The 17065-nt window shown below is 41.4% G+C and overlaps 1 protein-coding gene across 1 annotated transcript in view; it reads right to left on the bottom strand.

Moving 5' to 3' along the window:
* Nucleotides 1-17065, bottom strand: part of GTSE1 (G2 and S-phase expressed 1) — a 999478-nt gene that overhangs the window by 282513 nt on the left and 699900 nt on the right. The gene's annotated exons all lie outside the window — the stretch shown is intronic.

Consider the following 17065-nt stretch of genomic DNA (forward strand, 5'->3'; position numbering starts at 1 on the left):
GTAGATGGATTGGATACTCTAAACTGGCCCTAGGCGTGAGTGCATGCGTGTGTGCCTTCCATGGAAAGTTGGGCGCCGGGCTGGCAATTCAACACCGTAAAACTCCACAGCTAATCATGAGCGGATCGGTGATCCACTGTGGTGAAACCTAACCAGGAAAAGCTGAAAGAATAAGTTTTGCTTTCTACTTTCCATAAATACTGCATCCCATCGGATCTCTTTCTTTCTCATGTGTTTCTTTTTATAACTTTCAAAAATCTCTGAATTTTGTTCTTTAGATTTTCACACTTCCTCTGTTGCTGCTTTTTCAAGGCATCCCAGTTTCTTCGTCTATGTAATGTTTGCACTCCTGGGTGCCATCCTTTGGATGACATGTTAAATGGAAGCCTTATTTACCTAGGTGGATATAAAAGATCCCATGGCACCTATCAAAAAGAGGAGGAAAGTTCCCAGATGCTGTGGCCAAATTTAAAATAGTAGTACAAATACCACCCCAGATCTCCTAACCCAGTCAAAAATAAAGAATTTGTATTTTTTGTTTCTCCCATGACCACTTATAATACACCAAATCTGGAAAAAGTCTCCAAAGGCCTGTTGTATATCATTCTTATCCACTGGGTAAACCCAGACAGTATGCAACAATGATATCATTATCATGCTCACACATTAGCTCCTTAAGAGATTACAAATAACCCCCTATGTTACTATTTATCAAAATTAACACCTACTCTTGATTTGTCTCCTTGCCCTGTCCTGTTTCTAACTGGCATACATTTCTCCCTTAAACTGCTTAGCTTACATTTCAATAACTTCTTTCTTCCATCAGATTTTTATTCTCAAATTATTAAGCCAATCTCAGTCGTAGCTGTCTACACATTTTAAAATAACCTCCCATGCTCCATTTACAGAATTATTCTGTTCAGACTCTGGTGAGTGTCAAAAATGAAGGATCCTTAGGATACTTTTTTAACCTAATCAAGACATTTGTGTATACTATGAAGAGATGCTTTATCTTCAAAATTACATTTTGCTTTCTTAAGATTTAGACAAGAACAATTGATTCTATGCATTTTGCGCCAAATTCTTATATTTCATAAAAATATTCACTGTCTCTTTTATATGAAACCTGCTAGTCCGTGTAGAGATGGTGTGGATCTCCACAAACAACAGGCCCCTACATAGTGCTCATTCTTCCAAGCACTTGGGGAAAGCCACAGATGAAGCTTGTGATGCAGTCTACAGAGAGAGAGAAGACTTAAGTATAACTTAACAGAACTTGACTAATCATAAAAAATCAGGCTTATTTTTCTGGCCTTAACCTCTTCAGTGCTGCAGAGAACTCCTCATTATAAATACTTCTGCCAGGAGAAACTGCAGCAGCACATTACTGAGAAATAGCCATGCCTCACTGTAGAACTGGCTGGTGGTGCCTTAACCTTGAGGGATTTTTCAGGCTTGTATTGTAATCAATTCCTGTACTTCCAAGATCAAAGCCTCAAAACACACACATGCAGACACACCCTTCTTGACAAACACAGGATGAGTTTCAGTAGTCTAATGAAATTTGATTTAAAATGCTAAATCAGTGGGAAAGAAGGAAAGCATATGGGAATCTTCACTTCATCAACTTTCTCTTGCCTTGCTGAAGGAGCATAAATGGGGGAGAAATAACGCGCTCCTGCAAAGCAAACTGATTATTCAATGAGGTGCTCCACTCCCAGATAATCCTGAACAATTAGATTTCTCTTTCCATGTCTCCTGGAGAAGGCTGGAAATGCTGCTAAGGGAGTACACGTCAGCATTCTTATGTCCTGTAGGATATTAATAGAAATGTCACACACACGTGCAAGTACCTCTCTGCAAATTAGGAAACATTCAACTCAACAAATCCACAGTCTCTGGCTCTATTCTAAATGGCTTTTCCCCCTAGGCTGGCAACAATTATGTACTCTTTCCTTGATGGGGATGAAGAATAAATAGCACTTGGAGAAAAAAAAAGTGTTAAATACCTTTATGGCTTCTTACCAACAACATGCCAGAATGCTGCACATGGACTATTTAGGCTTTTTATCTAATCTATTTGTAATCAGCTTCCCAAGTTGGATCCAAGTACAAAATTTAGAATTTTTTTTTTTTTTTTTTTACCGTCGGGAGATGTATTTCTCCATTTCAGGCAGACATAGTCTATTCTTAGACACCATGTTATCTCTGGAAACTTAACCAACACAAACAGGAGATTTGGTGTATCCTCCGTGCGGTCTCTATTCCACCCGAACTGCCTGAAACAGTGTACCATATAAGCAAATCACTCTAGTTAGCTCACTGGCCTTAATTTTGCATTTCTTTCTGTTAAACTCTATATTCGGGGATGCCCATACTATTACTGGTGCACACTATAATGCAGCTCAATGACTACAAAAACAGGCATCCTGAAGTCCATGCCACATTGTTACAAATAAGGCATTTAGAGTGGGTAGCTTACCATTTGCTGTAAGGTGCCGCACACTCAGCTACTCTCTTCAAACTGTGATCAGCATAAACAAGAACCACCGACTGCTTCTAATGCCAAACCCACCTGGGCTAAGTGACTTTTGCTTGGTTTGCTTACTATTGCATATACTAATACAGTCTGCACTGTTTTAGCTGATTTTAGTGACCTTTGCTTGAATTTAAATGCCTTTTTTATGTGGAGGCAGAAAAGAAAACTGGACTAAGTCTAGGCTTGTGCATACTACAAAGGCGAAAATGTATGTGGATATAGGCTTGTGTGCTTTACTTGTTTTTTTTCTAGCTGTTTTCTAAAGTTATGAGGCATTTTAGTGGACTGCTGCGCTTAGCACTTGTGGTAAAGTGCACTGTACAGGTGTAGGAATTTCGACTTGCATCTCTACTCATTTTCCACTTACTCCTAGATTTTAGTCAGCTATTACGAGTGAACTTACAATGGTCCACAGCTACTTCTGCAGCATCCTCTTGGATTACAGTGTAGCTGGCCTACACAGCTCATTTGTTCACAGCTATCTTAGTCAATAAGTGCCCATAATTTTCATGGAGTGACACGAGCTACGACTGTTCCACACATCTAATCTTACTTTCCTACTAACAGTTTAGTGTGTATTTTCCTTCTTTAAAAAATCTTACTTAGTTGCACATAATTCTGTGTAGGGCATCTTTCTATAAGATAATCCACTTAGTTACATCCCTCCATGACATAAGAGCTACACTCTGTAAACAAAAACATCCCTCCATGACATAACCCACTTAGTTACATTTCTGTATAAACTAACTCGTATAATTGCATATAGTTACATTCCTCTATAAACTAACTTGTATAGTTGTATATAGTTTATTTTGTGCACCTTTCATCTATATTCCCCAAATCAATGGACTAAAATGAAGGCCAACTTGCTTGTTTCCCTTCCCTTGCCAGCCTCCTAACACTTGGTTTTGCCAGGCAATGTAGAAACTGGCATAAGCTCACAGATAATGTACTCACTCAGCACAAAACTTTGTCTGCGACAGCTGCAAATATTCACCCTGCAGGCTTCTCCTCTTGCAAAAGGACAATAAAGTACAGTTTTGTACCTACCATAAATGTAGATGTTCGAAGATCCACATTGCTGCAGTCATAACCTGTGGGTAGTCCGCTGTCCTCAGTCGGCCCGAATACTAAAGTATTAGGCTGGCGTCGGTCATGGGCGCTCAGATCTGACGTCAGTGCATCCCGGTATTAAAGCGCATGACCGACGTCATATCCTCAGTCTTTTCTTGCCCCAGATGTCAGAAGGCCCAAAAAGAAAGGCCACAGCCTAAAATAGAAAAAACCTCCAAAACCCATGTACAAACAATATCTACAACCTAAACAAACAACCACTCCAAACTACAGAGGGGAAGGAGGGACTGCAGCAATGTGGATCTTGAACATCTACATTTATGGTAGGTACAAAACTGTACTATGTTCTTCATCTCACATTGCTGCAGTCATAACCTGTGGGTAGAATCCCAAAGCAAAAGTAAAGGGAGGTTGGCCAAATCATAAAGCATTGGGAGCTGCTAATAAGCCCTGCAAGACTGCAGTGGCAAACCCAGCCCTAGATTTGGAATAAAGAGGGAGATGGTAATGTTTAGAAAAAGTGTGCACTGAACTCCAAGTAGCTGCTTCCAAAATATCTTTGGTAGCTACCCCCCTCAAAAAGGCAGTAGAAGTGGCAGTAGCCCTAGTGGAATGAGGTCTGATTCCAGCCGGAATCTTCTTACCATGATGAGAATAACAAAAGGCAATACAATGACCAATCCACTTAGAAATAGTTTGTTTAGAAACAGGTTTCCCCTGAGAGCTCAAAGCAAAAGAAACAAATAACTGTTGAGACTGTCTGAAACTTTTAGTCCTGCTCAAATAATAACGCAACTGCCTGTGAATATCCAAAGTGTGCAAAATTTTCTCCTTTATTTTGGGGATCAGCATAAAAAGTAGGCAAATTAATAGATTGGTTCAAGGCCACATTTGAAACCACTTTAGGCATAAAAGTAGGGTTAGTACGCAGAGATACCCTATCCTTATGAAAAATCAGGAAGGGCTCAACTGCCATGAGAGCCTGTAATTCAGAAACCCTTCTAGCAGACGTAATGGCCAACAAAAAAGCAGTCTTCCAAGACAAAACTTTAACTCAGACGTAGCTGCAGCTTCAAAAGGAGCTAAAGTAAGTTTTTCCAACACAAAATTGAGATCCCAGGAAGGAGTAGGAGCTCGGGGGTCTTATGTTCTTTGCCCCTCTAAGGAATTGTTTAAACAAAGGATGAGAGAATAATGGTGGGTCACAGTCATAGTGAGCAGAAATGGCTGCAGCATGAACTTTTACAGAGGAGAAAGACAAACCTTTGTCTAATAATTCTGTAAGATATTGAAGAGAAACACTCAAATTAGGCCTGGAAACATCAAAACTCCTTGCTGTGCTCCAAATAAGAAATCTCCTCCATTTATCAGCATAAACTTTCCTTGTACTAGGCCTTCTGGCCTCCAAAATAACATTCAAAACTTGTTGAGGAAGCTTCGACCCTCCAGGTTCTAGAACAGAATATGCCAGGCTGTTAGATGCAGGGACTGAATCCTGACATTGAGGAAATGATTGCTCGCCTGAGACAAAAGGTGTGGAATTGAAGGCAAAGGCCAAGGAGGCTCCGTACTAAACTCCTTAGCAGAGGGTACCAGTGCTGTCGAGGCCAATCTGGAGCTATTAGAATCATGGAGGGCTTGTCTTGTCTGACCTTCAAGAGCACCTTGGAAAGGAGAGGCAGAGGAGGAAAGGCATAGACGTGAAGATTGCTCCAACTGAATGATAGAGCATCCACTTTCCAAGCTGTGGGATGAAACATCTGCAAAACTTTGGCAACTGGAAATTTAGTGGAGAAGCGAACAGATCTATGTCTGGAGTCCCCATATCACTGTCAACTGTCGAAATACATGAGGATCCAACTTCCACTCGTGGGGATCCACCATCTGTCTGCTCAAAACATCTGCTAAGGAGTTCTGTGCTCCTGGCAGAAACCTTGCCTGAAGAGTGAGGTGCATACTGAGAGCAGTCTCCCACAGAATCATAGCTTGTCTGCAAAGAGGGTACGAATGGGTTCCCCTTGCTTGTTGATGTACCACATGACAGTTGTGTTGTCTGTTTGAATCAACACTTGTCCCGGTGAAGTAAATCCTTGAAAGCCATCAATGCAAATTGGACTGCTAACATCTCCTTCAAGTTGATATGTAAATGTTGAAGTCTGGCAGGCCACGTGTCTTGAACCCACTTTCCATTGAGGTGTGCTCCCAAGCCTTGTCCGAGGCATCTGTCGTTAAGATCTTGGTCGGGTCACAGAGAGTCCCTTGTTTAGGTGACATTCCTGAGCCCACCACAAAAATTCCTTTTGAATGCAAGGTATTATTTGAATGACAGTGTCCAGATCGTGGCAGTGTTGTGTCCATACATTTTGAGATACCATTGTAGCTTCCTCATATGCAGTTTGGCATTGGGAAGCACCAGAATACAAGATGCCATGAACCCCAAGGCTTGAAGGACTGTCCTTGCAGTCAGCCTGGACCGTAGAGACAATTGCTGGAAGTAAAGTGTAAGGCTCCTTTGCTTGTCCGGGGTCAAAAAAGCCATCTGGGAAGCTGTATTCAGTCTCACACCCAGAAAGCACATTTCCTGAGAGGGTACTAGACTGGACTTTGTTTCGTTCACAGAATACCCTAGGCACCTTAACACTGCCATAACATACTGTAGATGGTGAAGAAGCTTGTTTTAGTCTTGAGCAAGAATCAGGCAATCGTCCAAATAAGGATAAATTTGTATTCCTCTTAACCTTAAGAAGGCTATCACCGGGGCCAGAACCTTTGTGAACACCCTGGGCGCAGTAGATAAGCCAAAGGGCAATGCTGAGAACTGATAATGTAAAGTCCCAGCCCGAAAACACAGGAATCTCCTGCAACTGGGTCTGATAGGAACATGAAGATAAGCCTCTTTGAGATCCAGAGTTACCATCCAGTGGTCTTTGCCCAACAGAGGCAGAAGTTGTTGCAACGTCAACATTTTGAATTTTGGAATGTCCAGGTATGTGTTAAGGATAGATAAATCCAAAATTGGTCTCCAAGTGTTTCCTTTCTTTGGTACAAGAAACAGGTGAGAATAAAATCCTAGGCCCACTTCTGACATAGGAACCTGCTGTATAGCCCCCATTTGAAGAAGTAAAGAAATCTGTTTGTGAGCCTCTACTCTTTGCTGAGGAGGAACGTCTGGCATGCCTTTGAAAGGAGGCAATGTGTGGAAATAAAACTTGTAGCCTCGATTTATAATGTCCAATACCCATTTGTCCTGGGTGACTAAAAGCCAGTTTTGCTTGAAAAGTGCTAACTTTCCTCCAAAAGGAGCTGCCAGACAGGAGGGATCTGGCAGCTGAAGATGCAGGTCATTGGGCCTGAAAGGACTGGCCCCTGCCCTCACTTGTAGATGGTGCAGGGAACTCCACGTTCTAGGCCTGAAAGAACCCTGAGCTCTGCCCCTACCACGTCTAGATCTGCCCCTAGACTGTAAATCAGAAGAAGGGTAAGCCCATCCCTTAGTAGGCCAATTTCTGCTAAACTTAGGGGGCTGCACCTGCAAAAATCTTTAACAGTCTGCATAGACTTAGCCTTGTCTTCCATTTTCTTTAAGACAGACTCCACAGGAGGACCAAACAAAACTTCAGACTGTAAAGGAGCATCCAAAATTCTAGCTTTAACATGCTCTGACAAACTCTGATCCTTAAGCCAGGAGTGCCTGAATAACTGATCCAGTGGCAGCCACCCTGGAAGAAGCCTGTAAAGCATCGAAACCACACTGCAAGGAATGCTTACCCACCTGATCAGAGGCATGAACCAACTCCTGTAATTCCTTACACTCTATGCCCTCTGCCAAAGCATCTACCTTAGATTTTAATTGAGTAAGGAGAAAATTCTGGTACTTTAACATATGAAACTGGCAATTCAAAGCCCTCATTGCTAGAGTGGAAGAGGTGTACACTTTTACCCCACCTATCCAAAGCTCTAGATTCTTTATCCATAGGAACTGGATTCTTTACAACAGAAGCCCTGACACCCTTAGGTCCCTGACTAATAGTTTCTGGGTCAGCCCTTGGGCTCTTATACAGATATTTATGAGCCTCAGGCACTCTGTAATACCTATCAGGTTTAACTGGCAGGAGGCAAAGAGTCTGGATTAAGGGAAGCCTCAGAGAAAACATCCTGAACAACATCCAAAACAGGAGGTATAGCTAAGGGCCGATGTTGAGGTAAAACAAAAATTCCCTAAGCCTCTTTCGAATCCGAGAAATCCTGACCTTCCCATTTAAAATGCTCCCTCATAGAATGCAAGGTTTCTGAGAAGGAAAAATCCTCTGGAGGAGAAGCAGAAGGACTGGAATCCTCGCGTCCGAATCTGAATAAGGAGGAAAATCCTGAGTGTCTTCAGTCAAGACTCTGAGTAATCTGAAGCCTGTTCCAAACTTTCCACTTCTGGCTCCACCCTAGGCCTCTTATCTGAGGGGCATAGAACCCTGATTAAGGAAATTAAATCTTCTGCCATTTTAAGCATGTGTTTTTAGACACAGAGCCTGCAGAACTAGGACTGACACCTGAGGAAGGCAAACCAGGCCTGCCCTTAGAAGGTACCTTAGAGACTGAAGGAGAAGGCCTAACCATCTTAGGCAAAGAAGGAGTACAGCAACCTGAGAGGCCCCTCAGCCTGACCTGACTCCTGAGAGGCCACATCTTGCAAAATTAACGTGAGACTCAGCTGAAACCTCGGCTGGATCTACAGATTCCAGCGTAGTTTTAAGAACCGGCGTCCGGAACGGACGACTCATCCTGCTTGGACCTAAACGACTTATCCTTGTTTAGCAGACTGAGGATCCGACGGCATATTGTAATTACACCTTCCCAAAGACAAGCCTAGCGCAATCTAACCCACGTTTAATGGTGCGCTTATTAAACCTAACACAAACGCCGTGCTCAGGCCCCAAACAAGGAATACAGAGAGTGGGTAATCCTATGCGGTATCTGTTTCCCACAAGAAATACAATTATTCACTTTTTCTGACATCCGGAATTAACTGAGGCAAGAAAATATTCCCAACGGGTACTTAAACTTGGTTTCGGTCTGAAATTTCAGGGCCGAACGGCACTTGCAAACGCGCTTCTGCTCGGACCATGCGCAAAAGACTGAGGATATGACGCCGGTCATGCGTTAATACCGGACGCACTGATGTCAGATCTGAGCCCATGACCGACGCCAGCCTAATACTTTGGTATTCGGACCGAGGACAGCGGACTACCCACAGGTTATGACTGCAGCAATGTGAGATGAAGAACATCTGTGAAAATCTAAACAAAACCACATTAAAATGTCTTGCACTGAGACTGTGAAAAACAATCCAAGTTACATACATCTAGGAAGACTAGGTCTCGGCAACAATCTCAGACACCATACCCCTGTTGCACACCCACAGCAGCCAGACAAATCATTTCAAATTGATTACTCCAAACCACTATACTAATAAAAACGTCTTAGCAACAGGTGGCGCTATCATAAGGTCAACTAATTCTCCACTCAAGACTGGACAACAATAGGGCTACAATGAGTTAACTTTCAGGTGTAAGGATCTTTGACATCACAAAGGCTTTAAAGACCCTTACCACCTAACAAATTCAAGTACAAAATGGTGATGGCACATGTGGAAGTGAATGATCTAGGATGCAAAAGAGTGGGACATCCACAGACGCATCAAAATCTCTAGACATATGATAAATACAGGTAAGATCTTTCCAAGATGATGCCTAGGTTTTGTTTGTCTTTTCGGCTTTTCCCAGTTAGGGATCGCCACAGAGGAACTCCGGTCCGATAATGACTGGCAGTCGATTTTTATGATGCCTAGGTACAAAGAAAAAATAATTGTCTTCAACAATTGGCTAAACAGCTGGTATCACATCAGAGGGATCTAGTATACAGGTGTGTACTAGCATGGGATGAGAGGCTCAACAGTCCAACTTCCTTCATAAAGGATGGCCTACACCTCTCATTCCAAAGCATCCACAGACTGGCTAAAGCCGAATACATGTCAGTCGATCAAACACAATTATCAAGTGGTGAATTACTGAAAAACAAGCAAAACAACTTTTGAACCGTCGAAGCAATATATATATATATATATATACATATATATATATATATATATATATATATATATATATATATACACATATATATACATATATATATATATATATATATACACACACACACAAACATATATATATATATATATACATACACATATATATATATATATATATATATATATATATACATACACACACACATATATATACATACATATATATATATATATATATACACATACACATATATATATATATATATATATATATATATATATATATATATATATATATATACATACATGGGCAAGCTCCCTACACCCTTCATTATGAGTGTGGGCGAGGATTACCCTCACCCCGAACTTAAATATACTAGCCTAAGGTCGCACAACAGTACGTTGAAAAAAAAAAAAGTATGAAAATGTTTTCACTCCCTTATCTGCAATCCTTCAGCACTCTAGAATACTACTTTTAATTAAATGACAGGCACTCACTGAAGACTCTGCTGCCCCACATAATGTCTTTTTTAAGCAGAGCCCAGCTGATGGGCATCTTAAATGTGACAAGCTTATCTAACCCTAAACTAGATCACATTAAGATGATTATTCTTATTGCCAAACAACAAATTACTAGATTTTGGTGCTCTACTGCATTTAGAACATATTTGCACAATTACTGACATTTGGTTTGAATGTAAAGAAAGCACTCCCCAATGCCCAGATTTTGTTCTTATCATGCCTTCAGGCCAAATGACAACTGTGGTGGCAACTCCATATTTGTTAACCATATCCCTTCCAAGTAGATTTTCCAAAGATGCACAAACTGAACTCGTATCTCCAGATAACCCTAAATAGGACAAAGTATCATCTTATTAAGCAATAATCCAGAACTGCACATGGGTACATATCTGCATTTACCCATGGGTCGGTGCGGTCTGATCACAAGGGCGAAGCCCATGTGATTAAACAAAGCCAAACATGGGTAAAATCTGGATATACCCTTGAACAGAAGCAAATTATATAGCAATAACCCATGCCTGGGTGTGGGTAATGTTGGATTTACCCACGGTTGGTGTGGTTTGGTCAGGAGGGCGAAGCCCGAGTGGCCAAACAAAGACAACCATGGGTAAATCCAGCATTACCCACACCCAGAAGTGGGTTATTGCTATTATACAATGACATTATTTAAGAAAAAAAATTACTTTTCTTAAATAATGGCATTGTATAATGCCTCCTTGCTGCCCTTCTGCAGCTGTCTGGTATTCTGATGTACTGCGCATGCTTACGCAGTACATCAGAGCTGTGGGCCGAAGCAACGGAGAAAGCAAGATCTCCGTTGCTTTTTACAAACTGTCTCGCTATGTTAAAGGAGTTTAACATAGACAGCTTTAAAAAAAAGCAACAGAGAATCTCTGTTGCTTTTTTAAAAGCTGTCCTGCTATGTTAAACCCATTTAACATAGCGAGACAGTTTTGGAAAAAAAAAAAAAAAAGCAACGGAGAAAGTAAGTTCTCCATTGCTATTTACACACACTCTCGCTATGTTAAAGGAGTTTAACATAGCGAGACAGCTTTAAAAAAAGCAACGGAGATAGGAAGATCTCAGTTACTTTTTTTAAAGCTGTCTCACTGTGTTAAACTCGTTTAACATAACGAGACAGTGTGTAAAAGGCAACGGAGATCTTGCTTTCTCCATTGCTGTAAAAAAAGAGATACTAATGGAAAAAGTCCGGGCGACTGGACCTTTTTCCATTACTCTAACTCTGATTTACAACGTGCACGCTGACCAATCAGCATGCACGTTTTGAAATATTAATGGGGAGTAGTTTTATAATTGCTTTTATACAATGACATTTAAGAAAAAAATTGCTTACCTTTCTTAAACAATGTCTTTGTATAACAGCACTTCAGTAAAGGAAGAACAAGGAAGATTGATGTTCTGCACATGCTTTTTGAGACTTCCATTCCCACTCTTGCACAGCGCATCAGTGCAGTGCATGAGAAGCAAGAGAGAAGAGAGCATCTGACACTTTTTTTTTTTAATGTTCAACAAGTCAAGATTTAAATACAAGGAAAAGCAGGCATTTTTCTGTTTTAGTTTTGCAGGACATACCTGATTTTTCTTGTATTTTGCTATCCCCCAAGATATGCCAATAGAAAGTCTGGTAGCTCAATGGTACCTTCAGCGACTAGACATTTTTCTATTGGTATATATGCTTGATTTACAATGGGATTTGTTGGTTGGGTTGCCCAATCAGTATGCTCATTCTTGAATAGCAATGAGCAAATCATTGTAATAGCCAGTTAGAAGACTCTCTCCATGTTCCTTGATAATCATACAACATTAGTAAATGTACTCAATGAATTCCTGATTAGTCTTCCAGTATAATGGAATTAACTACCCCTCAATAAATGTATGCAACTATACCGGCAATGTGGAGTATTGCCCAGTTCTTAAACTAAAACTCCCTGGAACAGATGTGTTAAACCTACAAGAGAGCATTTCTTTATTTCTTACAAATATAAAGAATTCATGCACTGTTGTTGTCTTTCGGCTTTTCCCGGTTAGGGGTCGCCACAGCGGAACTCCGGTCCGCTAATGATTGGCAGTAGATTTTCATGAACGCAGAGATGCCAGCTCGACGCTCAGCCTTCAACGAAGGCACGCCCATTTACACGTCTTTCGAACGCCCACCCAAACGTGGGGAGGACATGCAGACTCCACACAGAAGGCACTCCCCGCATTCCAGCCGAGAACTGAACAGGAGAACCTCTTGCTGTGAGGCAACAACGCTACCGCTGCACCACCGCGGAAGTATAAAGAATTCATACACTATTCCCCGCACTTTCCTCCCCTGTATAAGTTGAACCATAAACTTACAGCTTTCATCTTCAAAATCTTTGAAGACCTTGCATCAAGTATCTCAGAATTCAAGGATTTCAAGTGCACTAAACATCATCCACTTCTATGACAAGGTTTCAAAAATTTACCCAGTTCTGATGCTGACATAGTAGGTTGCTTCACACAGGAGTTATATACCCATTTAGATAAATGTATTGCTATATTGGCAGTTAGTGTTGTAAGCTAATAGGTATCCTGGGTTGAATGACACTGTATCCCTGATGCCGGTATTAAAACTTAGATCAGTTAAATTGTAATTTTTACTTTTGTCAGTAGATGGTGGTGTATAACACTTTTTCATCATTTAGTGTGCTATGTAAAACAAAGTTTCTTAATCTGCATTTTTTAACAGTCATTTTTAAGTTTTAGACTTTTCATAATGGTTTTAAATAACTAGGTTTATGTATTTATATATCCTTTTAATGTGTGTATTTTAATGGATTTTAACTATCAAGTTCACTATGATTTTTTAGCTGTTTTACTGTGTTTTTACATTACTTACACAATATGATTGGTTAATTGGTTAGGGACTCGGTATATATAAGGTCATTCACTTGTTGGTACGCTCATCTGATTAAGTTACTGGATGAAAACGCGGTGATTAGGTTAAAGCATTTGTGTTTTAAGGGTCTTCTGTAAATTAAAAAACTTTTTTTTTTGATTGTGCGCCTCCCTCTAGTACCTTTTTTTCTGGTAAATTCAAAAAACTAACTTGCCGTCCTAACAAACTTAAAGAAAAAAATCCTTAAATCAATACAACATATCCAAAAAACCTCATATCAAGGGTATCATCGAAAATATTACTAAAAACTTGAAAAACTATTAGGTGTATTAAAGCAGCTCATGATCTGAAAACAACTGCAATTATAAATCCTATACACAAAGTTATGTACTTACCATAATATTTTTCTTTAGTCCATCTCAACCTATGGGTGCTTTGGATCAGATGGCGGCTCCATGAAGGCTTCAGCTCCGAAGCTACACCTTCTCCCATAATGCCCTGCATACCCAATTCTCCTCAGATCAAATATGCCCTAGTACAATCAGATACGAAATTTAGAGAATCTCTCAACAATGAGAGTACAGGAAGACACCAGAGGGTCCCAGAATGACCTCAGATCAGCCCACAAGGTTCACCAGGTGCTGAAACCAACAATGATAATATGGACTGGGGATGGAGGGGCAGTTGAGATAGATGGAAAACATGGATCTAGCATTAAGGTAGGTATGTAAAAAGCTGGACTGAATGTCTTGCTTATAATTGGAGACAAAAGTATGAGAGGTAGACCACATAGCCACTGCGCAAATCTTGTGTAGGGAAGCACAGCTAAAAAGGCGGTAGAAGCAGCAACCGCTCTAGTCAAATGGGCCTTAGCTTTAAAGGGAAGAGACATACCTTTCAAAGAACAAAAAGGAAATGCAATCAGCCAGCCATCTTAACAAGGTTACGTTGGACATTGGTTTTCCAAACATAGCTTTAGAAAAGGATACGAACAACTGATTAGATTTCCTGAAATGTTTAGTTCTATCCAAATAAAATCTCAGCTAACTATGGACATCTAAGCAGTGAGGCATGTGCTCTACTTTGTTAATAAATCTGGGAAAAAAACAGGAAAGCTGGATACATTTGTTCAAATAGGATTGAGAGGCTACCATGAGAAGTATGGAAGGACTGGGATCCAAGGCAATTCTATCCTTATGGAACACCAGATAGGGAGGTACACTACTAGCAAGACTTACAGCTCCGACACTCCAAGCAGAGGTAACTGGAACTAAGTGCATTTTCCAAGAATGGAATTTTAATTCAGTAGTAGCAGAAGGCTTGAAGGGAGCCCTTATCAAAGCCTGCTATGAAAGAGGAAGCTCACAGGGTGAACAGGTTCCCTCAAAGGCAGCCTAAGAAAAAAAAAAGTCTTTCAAATAGGTTTTGGAAATTCTCAATGAAAGCAAAGGGAAGATGGTCTTTAATATGGAAACTTGATATAGTCATTAACTGGATCTTGATAGTTTAATAACCAAAATCAAAATGATAAAGGTCAAAATTCCAGCTAGTCATCAAAAGGGGCAGAGAAGGGCTCAAGGTTTTTGGAAGCAGCCTAAAAGAGAAGCTCTTCCATTTGCTAAAGTACACCTTTCTGGTGGAAGGCATCTGGGAAGAAAGGATAAGTTTGGGATCTTGGGCTATCATTGGAATTGGAGGAAGTAAGCAATCAGAGGGCGATTAGGTTCAAATGAGGCTAACCCAATGGATGGCAAATCAAATCTGGGACTAGGCCCAGAACTCAAAAGGGGGTTTCAGATGAGGCCACAGGTAGAAAAACTAGACTGGTCTTGACCAGAAGGGGGCAAGGAGGATCACAGTCACTCTGCAACAAGCAGCCTTCTATAGAAACTTGACATCAGCAGAGTTGGGGGATCATCAGAAAGGAGATAGGGGTGCACCAGATATGGAGAAGTGTGTGCCCATCTGTGACTGCACCTACTGAGGAACTAGTAAAAAAATCTGCTGCATTTAATGCTGAAGGGGGTAGCAAAAAGATTGCAGCAGAGCAGACCCCAAAGGTTGAAGAGCTAAGCAGCCACTAAAGAGAGGTATTAAAATGCAGAGACTCATCACATATGTTGGACAGCCCCAGGATGTACAGTGCTATCAGAAATCATTGATAAGACAATGATCCTTGCTAAACCGTCACAGCCTCTTGACATGGAAAAAAAAACTGGTTCCTCATTGTTTAATTATATAATACTATGGACAGCTACAACATCATTGAGCAGGCAGTCCTGAAAGGCCTGCAACACAAGAACTACCACCCTGATTTCCACAACACTGATGAGAAGTTTGGCCTCTGACAGGGTGAAGGTACCTTGGGCCATCTTCACTTTGAAATGCCTTCCCGACACCAGAGAAAAAGCACCCATGGTGACTGTGGCATGGGATGAGGGAGAACAAAGGGGTTACCTAATGCAATCTGCTTGGTCATCCCCAAGATATGCAACTTCATCATATCTTCGTGAGGTGTACAAGAAAGTTCAAGGAATGCGTTAAGACCACTGCACTGAAAACATCCATTGAAGAACCGTCATATGGAATCTGGGAAGAGGTATCAGCGGAATGCTAGCAGCCATAAGACCTGGCAAACGAAGCAGAAATGAAGCTGGTGGCCTTCAGTGGGCTAGCACTTGAGAGACTTGCAGAGGGAGAATTCATTCATGATAAGCGCAGCCTATTTGAATGGTAGGGCCCAGATGGTGTCCAATAATCCCCATGGCTTGAACAGGCTCCAGGTTTAACTTTTCAAAAGTGATGGTGATGCCTAAGGACAGGCACAGATGGCACAAGAAGTTACGTGCTTATACTAATAAAATGCTTCAAGTCACTGTCAGAAGCCATTTATCCAGTAAGGGGAAAAACCTGTAGTCAGTGTAGCCTGAGCCTAGCTGCCACCACTGCAATGCACCTAGTGAACACCCAGGGGACTGTGGTGAGATCAAAGGGCAGAACTGAAAATTGATAATGCCAGTCTTCTCAGCCTGTAGTGCAGGAGCCTCCTGGAGTGCTTTGCTATCTTGATGTGATAGTAGGCATGCTTGAGGTCCACTGAACACATCCAACTGTCCTTCCTCAGAAGAGGTAGGACTGGCTACACTTGTTGCCATCTGGAATTTGGTCCGTTTCACAAAGGTTCAGCCTGCTGATGTCCAGGATGAGCCTGAGGTCCTTGATTTTTCTTTGGCTTTAAAAAGTATCTTTAGTAAACCCCAGATTATCTCTGATCTGTTAAGACCTCTTGGATGCCTTCAAAAACAGCTTGTCTATTTCCACTGCAGCTTCTCTTCGCTGATATAGTGGAAGGTTGGGAAAGATCTTTCTTTTAACTTTGAGGAACTTGGGAAGGGAACAGAATAGCCTCCGATAACCTGCAGCTCCCAGGCATCTGTTGTGATGGACCCAAGACTGTTGGTGGAGACAGTCGCCTCCTGACTGCTGCTAGAGTGTGGCAGACAGGCCAGTGTTTAGGAACATTGAATAGGCTTGCCAGAGAAAGGACCTCTGAAGCCTTGATTCTGTGGACCATCTCTGCCTCATGGGCTGCATCAATTGTAATCCACCTCATCCTCAAATATCCAAATGTTTCAGGGTTGAACCTGACCTTGGGTCCTAGGACCCAAACTCTCTGTACCAGGACATTCTCTGCTCCAAAGACACTGGAGTCAAAACTATCAACGCAGATGATGGTGTCGAAGACAATCATGCTGTTGACACTGATGAGGAGGCACACTGGGGCTATGTTAGATCAGGCAGCACCAGTGTCAAAGGATAGCCTAGAGGAGGAGGAAGAACAGCAGTTCAGACCAGAGGCGCAAAACTCCTTGACTCAGAATCAAACAAGAAGGAATGATCCCAGAATTCATCTGGGCCTTCAGAAAAGTTCTCATAAGTTGGTCTGGATCAGACTCGTTAAGGC

Source organism: Protopterus annectens, chromosome 11.part0, assembly GCF_019279795.1.
Source record: "Protopterus annectens isolate FY-2018-M chromosome 11.part0, PAN1.0, whole genome shotgun sequence".
NCBI classification, from domain to species: Eukaryota; Metazoa; Chordata; order Ceratodontiformes; family Protopteridae; genus Protopterus; species Protopterus annectens.